At 33.7% G+C, this 7398-nt stretch overlaps 1 long non-coding RNA gene across 1 annotated transcript; it reads left to right on the forward strand.

Annotated features, from left to right (window-relative positions):
* Window positions 1-3694: 3694 nt before the first annotated feature.
* LOC140812090 (uncharacterized) lies at window positions 3695-5168 on the forward strand. The gene is made up of 2 exons (XR_012113605.1): window positions 3695-4462; window positions 4990-5168. It is a non-coding gene; the product is annotated as an uncharacterized lncRNA (long non-coding RNA).
* Window positions 5169-7398: the final 2230 nt, after the last annotated feature.

Below are 7398 nucleotides of genomic sequence, written 5' to 3' on the forward strand. Positions count from 1 at the left end.
AGAGCTTTGCTCACCTCTTAGGGGGGCTGTTGTTGTCTTTGTGTGTGGACAATGGCAGGTACTCCAGGATATCAGGAGTTCGGAGAGGGTACTTCTGGAGGGAGCCACATATTGGGCTGAGGTTTTATGTTTATGTCTTGTTCCCAGTATATATGTATATGTATCTATATACCGGGGCATGTCCCGAGGATATGAGTTGTTTGTATGTGATTGGTTTTGATTACGTGTGGGCGTGTTTTATGACGTGAGATGAGATACTATTTTTAGTATTCAAATTATAGAAGAGATATTTTTGGGCTCGTCGTAAAGAAATTTTAAAACTCGTTTTCTGCTGTAATTAGTTAACCCTAATCAGATTGCATTGTAATAACGATTAGGAGCTAAGGACTCCACACCAAGCGTTGCAAGTTTTGATCTCATAAACCTGGAAAGAGCACCAGCAAAAATAATTACTATACCAAACCAATAAAAAATTCTTATTTTGGAGGTTCCTAGGTGAATTCTGAAATTTTGATGCAGTGGAAAAACTGTCAACCAACTTGTGAAATTCATCACCCGAAATCACACCAAAGACTAGTTCAAGAATTGAATGCCAGAAGGAGATACTTACATTTTTGGTCATGTTATTTACATTTTTTTCAGTTTTAGTTTTGTTAAAAATTAATTTGTTTTTCAGTATCAAAACTTGCATGTTTTTTTCCCCATTTTAGGTTATGTTAACGGCGCATTTATTTTTTAATCCAATAGCTTGCATTTTTTTTCGTTTTTTGTCATGTTAAAAGGTGAATTTGCATTTTTAGTCATGTAACTTGCATGTTTTTTTTGTCGTTTTTTTTACCCGAATCCATAAAAAAAGCATGACACGTTTCCTTTTAAAAATTCATGTAAGCATTCGTGTTCGCCACATAAACAATTTTGACAACTCTGAAGAAAAGAAGATGAAAAAGGAAAAAAAAAACTTGCAAGTTAAAGGATTAAAAAAGAAAATAAATCATGTAAGTTACACGAGTAAAAAGGTAAAAACACCATTAACATGACAAAAAATGAAAAATTATGTAAGTTATATGACTAAAAATACAGATTTTGTAGATTAGATCCCACATCCATTAGGGATGTAAATGAGCCGAACTGTTCGCGAGTTTTTCGGATCTCGGCTCGTTAAAAAGCTCGTTCGGGCTCGTTCGTTAAGCTTATCGAGCCGAGCCGAGCCTGAGCCTTATTTTGGGCTCGACAATTTTGTTGAGCCGAGCTTGAGATTAATGATGTTCGGCTCGTTAGCTCGTGAACATGTTCGATAATAGGTTCGTGAGCTCAAAATTGAGCTCGGCTCGTTATGCTGGCTCATGAGCTCGAGCTCGGCTCGTTTAAGTGGTTCACGGGAGTTGCTTGTATAAAAAAAGAGGATATCAGCGACGGTTTTTACTAAATCGTCGCTATATAGCGACGGTTTTAATTAAAACTGTCGCATAATAAATTAAGCGACGGTTTCTAAAAACCCGTCGCTATTATAGCGACGGTTTACATAAACCGTCGCTATAATAGCGACTGTTATGAATAAACCGTCGCCGATTAATATCAGCGACGGTTTTATCAAACCGTCGCTAATAGCAACGGTTTTGGGGTTTAGGGTTTAGGCTTTAGGGTTTAGGGTTTAGGGTTTTAGCAAACTGTCTTTAAATTGTCGCGTTTAGAGTCGTTTGTAACATTTGCACTTAGTCATCTTGAGTGTTTATTAAATGGATATATCTGTTGTCCTTACAATCGAAAAAAATGTCAGAACAAACCATATTTAGACGAAATTACAAACCATTTGTGTTTTCTAATAAAAAGTACAAAATTGTGGATGTCAATCGAAAAAAAAGTCTTGGATACTACGAACCATTTGTGTTTCCTACGCAAGCCTCGCAAGTTGTGTATTTGACTTATCCAACAACGAAGAGAGCAATATCAGATTGGATGCATGTGAGTACTCTACGTAGGCGAGCTTATGTCACTGATGTTGAGCCAAATACTGAGTATAATCAAATTGATGCGAACGATGCATTTCAAAACAACAAAAGTGGACCTCATGACATCTCAACTCAATTTCTTTTATCGTCTCAAAATCTAGTCGATGTTAATGTTATGTACGACAACGAAATTGATTTGAACTGAAAGTGAAATAGAAGAGGTTCAATATTCGAGCGATGATGTTCGTGACATTTATTGAATTGTACTTTGGAAAAAATATATATTTCATTAATTATAAATGTTAATGTTTTACAAATATTGAATTTATTTTAGCGAGCACGACATGGCAAAGATCCAACATCATGGGAGCTATACGTTCACACACATCGACATGCATATGAATCTTTCGTTGACACGCGATTCGCCTGCTCCACGTAAGTTTATTAAATTTCGTTATTCTCATCAACGTTACATTAAGAAAATTCAATTTGATTCATTTTAAATCAACATCAATGAGGAGATGTAGCGCTACATGGCTGATTCATTTTGTATGAAACACTTGTATTATTATTTGCAGATTAATAATATGATTACATTTCTCAAATTTTGTTAATTTTTTTTCGATTATACAGCACAATATATTTTTATTTCAGATTTAAATAATTATAACATTTTTTAAAAAAAACATTTAGCGGCGGTTTTTTGTTCAAACCGTCGCGACATTAGCGACGGGTTTTATAAAACCCGTCGTTAATGGCGACAGGTTTGACATATTGTCGCTATAGTAGCGACGGTCTAAAATAACCGTCGCTTTTTGGCGACGATGTCTGTAACTAGCGCTATTTGCGACAGTTGTAGAAAAACGTCGCCGATCAGATCGGCGACGGTTACGGCGACGGTTTAAGAAAAACGTCGCCGATCCAGATCGGCGACGTTTTTCTAAATACATGTCGCTATTAGCGACGTTTGTGTCAATACCCGTCGCTATTAGTGACGCTTTTAATCAAAACCCGTCGCTATTAGTGAACCCGAGAAACATAGTAAACGAGCCATTAACGAGCCGAGCTCGAGCCGAGCCCGAGCTTCATAAATTCCGAACGAGCCAAGCTCGAGCTTCAAACCCGAGGCTCGTAACGAGCTCGAGCCGAGCCCAAGCCGAGAAAATAATGAAACGAGCCGAGCCCGAGCCAGCTACTGCTCGGCTCGGCTCGGCTCGGCTCATTTACATCCCTAACATCCAACCAAGCCTTTACCCAGGTAATGAGATAAAAAAATTTAACAGGAACAAAAGTGAAAAATGTAAATTACAGGACCAAGAATATAATTTTTCTAGGTTAGAAGACATTAATCCAACAATATCGTGGCTAATATTCATCTATGACTTGAAATACAAATTAGGCAAAATATCAAATATAATCATATACATATTGGATTGTGATATTTTAGTTTTATATTTTTTGTCGAATTAATTATAGTCTTATAATTATGTCTGATCATTTCTGAAAATCATGTAATTTAACAATTAATATCATTATTAAATTTTTATAATTATGTGATTAATTTTTTCATGACATACACATATTTAACAATGACATTAATCATTTAATTATATAATTTTTTTAAAAAAAATAAAATTAATTATAAAAATATAATTACAAAAGTATTCAATAAAAAATAAATAATTTAAAAAATCACACCTCAATACATAATAAATTCACATTTAACTTATAAATTGTTATAATATTTATTTCATAATAAGATACTAATAAATACTTGAGTGAGTCTCATGTGATATCGTCTTACGGATCTTAATCTGTGTGACGAGTCAATCCTACTCATATGCACAATAAAAAGTCATACTCTTAGCATAAAAAGTAATATTTTTTCATGAATGACCCAAATAAGAGATCCGTCTCACAAATAAGACCCGTGAAATCGTCTCACACAAGTTTTTGCAAGAAGAAGTCCCGCTGCCATCCTAACATGTGAAATCCAATCCATGCGGATAACAAATCCTCTGAACCATCCCGTTTCCCCTTTTCCTCCACAAAAAACCCTAATCTCAATCCAAAACTCACAATTTCCAATTCAAAAATGCAATCCAGGCCGACCCCAAATCCGAACCAAATCCAGCCCGACCCAAAACCTATATCGGAACACCGATAATCATGAGATTGAGTTGCCAACAATGTCCGAAATCATTGAGGCATCAAGAGCGCAGAATCTCGACCTTCAGCTGCAAACATTTGGACCCTTTTTCAGAATCACAGCAACGAGTTTGCTGACGAACAGGGATCTGGGCAGAGCTGAGGGGGTGGTTAGAGTTTGGTTTAGAGGGAAGATTCTGCATTTGGATTCCATGAAGCTTCGAAAGGAGACGATTGGAATGGAGAAATCGATATTCGGGATCGGATTGTTCCTCGGAGCAGTTGCGATCAGACATGGATACGAGTGTGGTTGCAGCACAGCTGAATTGCTTGCTATCAATGACACCGATTTGTACCACTCCAAGGTTATCTTTTGACCTCTCAAAAATTGCCAGCCAACTAAAAAATTTATGGTTATTTTTTAGGCAACAGTTCGTGAAATACAGTCTGACGAGTCATATTTTATGAGATGGATATCTATTTGGGTTATCAATGAAAAAATATTATTTTTCATGTCAATATTATTACTTTTTATTGTGAATATCGATAGGATTGAACCGACTCAGAGATAAAGATTCGTGATACCGTCTCACAACATATCTATTTTTTTTTTTTAAGAATGAAAGTTTGTTTCGAATAAATAAAATACCCTTCAAGTGATCATGTGCATAATTTAATTTTACTCTCTCATTTAAGCAATGATTCATCCTTCTTGCTTCTGTTGTGCTCAATAGAATATTTTGGACCGTGAGATACTAAACTAACTTGTTTGAATTCTTTCGAAAAAATATAAACTTTGGGTCGAAATTGTGAGCATTGCAAAGAAAAAATCTCGAATTCGAAGCTGCGAATTGTACTTAAAGATGATAATGTGTTCGATGCTAAATTACAGCTTGTGAAGTTTTACACGAGGCTTGGTTTCAAGAAAGTGTACGAGGTGAGGGGTGAATCACTTGAAGATTTGAGTCACGTGTTGGTTTGGGGAGGAGTTGGCACTCGAATGGATGCCGATATTCGACAACTTATGATCAAATGGTGTATAAGATTCAAGAAAATGATTTAGTTCATTAATTACCATTTGACTATATATATATATATATATATATATATATATATATATATATCAAAAACTTGTGTGAAACGGTTTCACGAGTCGTATTTTGTGATACAGATCTTTTATTTGGGTTATCCATGAAAAAATATTTTTTAATGGTAAGACTATTACTTTTTATTGTGAATATCAGTAGGGTTGATCCGTTTCATAGATTAAAATTCGTGAGACCATCTCACAAGAGACCTACTACTTATATGTGTGTGTGTTTTTTTTTTTTTGTGTGTGGTTTATGTAGTTGGTTGCAACGGTTTATCATGGTTTTTTTTGGTTAAAGAATGTCATTTTTCGAATAGATAAGGGGAGAAGCTTATAAATTTAAGCATTATTTTCAAACTATATGCATGTAAAATTTATCATTTAGATGAATTGAACTATTACTTCTCATTAATGAAATTAGAATTCGTCTGAGAATTTACCAACAATTAAAGCAAATGTGTGGTGCTAAAATTGCAATTAGACCCGAGAGTTGTTCTTTTCAGTTATGGCCAACTTCTGGGTATCTATGTCACTCGACAAAGCTTGTCGACAATAATAGTAACAAACACAATAAAATATATTAGCTCCACGGCTCGATCCTTCTCGCCTCACGCATTCTGCCTCGATCAAAAGGTCGAGTCCACCTACCGCGTTAGCACATGTAGTTACGCACGAACCCGGACTCGACGAAGCGCACGAATATGGTATATCCATTTCGCAAGTCTCCCATTTACCCCAACAACCTACATACATTAGGAAATCGATTTAAAAAATCACTAAAACACTTATTTTTTGCACATTTATGTCTCTAAAATATCAAAGGTTTACGTATAAAACTCAGATATTTACATGTCAATCATACTCATATTTACAATAATAAAAATAATATTTTTTCATGAATTACTGAAATATGATATCTGTCACACAAAATTGACTCGTGTGACCGTCTCGCAAAAAATTTTGTGATGAAATTGAAGTACTTTGTGCTTCATAAGTGATTAGTTTTAGTTTTACATATTTCTTTTAGCAACTTCGAGTGAAAGATCAAGATTAAATAAAAAGTCGATACCTGAAATTAAAATGAAGCAAATAACTGAAACCAAGCAAGATGCCGATAGGTTTGCCATTAGATCTTTGAATGAATACTTCTGATTCTATATATACACACATTAGCCATAATGTGTGTATATATATATATGTATATGTGTGTGTGTGTGTGTTTTTGGCGTTGTTATTTACGGATGAAAATCTCGTCGCTTGATTACGAGTAGAATAGAAATGGAAACTAAATAAATGTGAAATCATATAAATAAACATATTATTTTAATTCCTAAAAAATATATATTATTTGACTGAAATTAATCCGAATCTGCTAAAAGAATAAATTAATACCAAATCTTGTTGAAGATTTGTATAAAAGTTTTTGACAATTAAAATTTAAAACATTATTTATTTTCTAAATTTCCGGATGTTTTATAATATCATTTTGTATTATTCTAGATCGAGGGATATGGTTATTTTGTGACTACTCTAAAAATTTGTTTTATAATTTTTTTACAAACGGTCAAAATAAATTGTTTTAAAAAAAGTTAAGATATCCCAACTTATTTGAAAAGCTCTTATTTGAATAGTTTTAAAAACCAAATTAATTTTATGGTTATTTGTCATATCTTAAATCTACTCTCATATAATATATCATGGAAATTAATTTTAGAACTATAATAATATACTTATTGTGAGAACCGTGAACCTTGCACACATGGTTCAAAATTAAATAAATCTTAATCATGCATATTTCAGAAGTTTAAAAACTTGCAAAAACGTGTGTGAGACAGTCTCACGGGTCGTATTTTGTGAGACGAGTCTCTTATTTGGGTCATTTATTAAAAATTATTATTTTTTATGCTAAGAATATTAATTTTTATTGTGAATATCGGTAAGATTGACCTATCTCACAGATAAAAATTCGTGAGATCGTCTCAGAAGAGACCTACTCTTAAAACTTATCATGCATGAAATTTGGCAACATGAATTAAGAAACGTGTAGTGCTGGAGAGTAAAAGGCTAGATTTCTCTAATGCACACGGTAAGTAAAATATTATTTTTTTATTTTAGGTGTACATAAAAAAAATTCTTTGATATCATACTCATAAAAATATTATAAAGGAACACGGATTACATAGCAACTTTAACGGATTCAGTCAAAATTCT

Source organism: Primulina eburnea, chromosome 14 (genome assembly GCF_022965805.1).
Source record: "Primulina eburnea isolate SZY01 chromosome 14, ASM2296580v1, whole genome shotgun sequence".
NCBI lineage: Eukaryota > Viridiplantae > Streptophyta > Magnoliopsida > Lamiales > Gesneriaceae > Primulina > Primulina eburnea.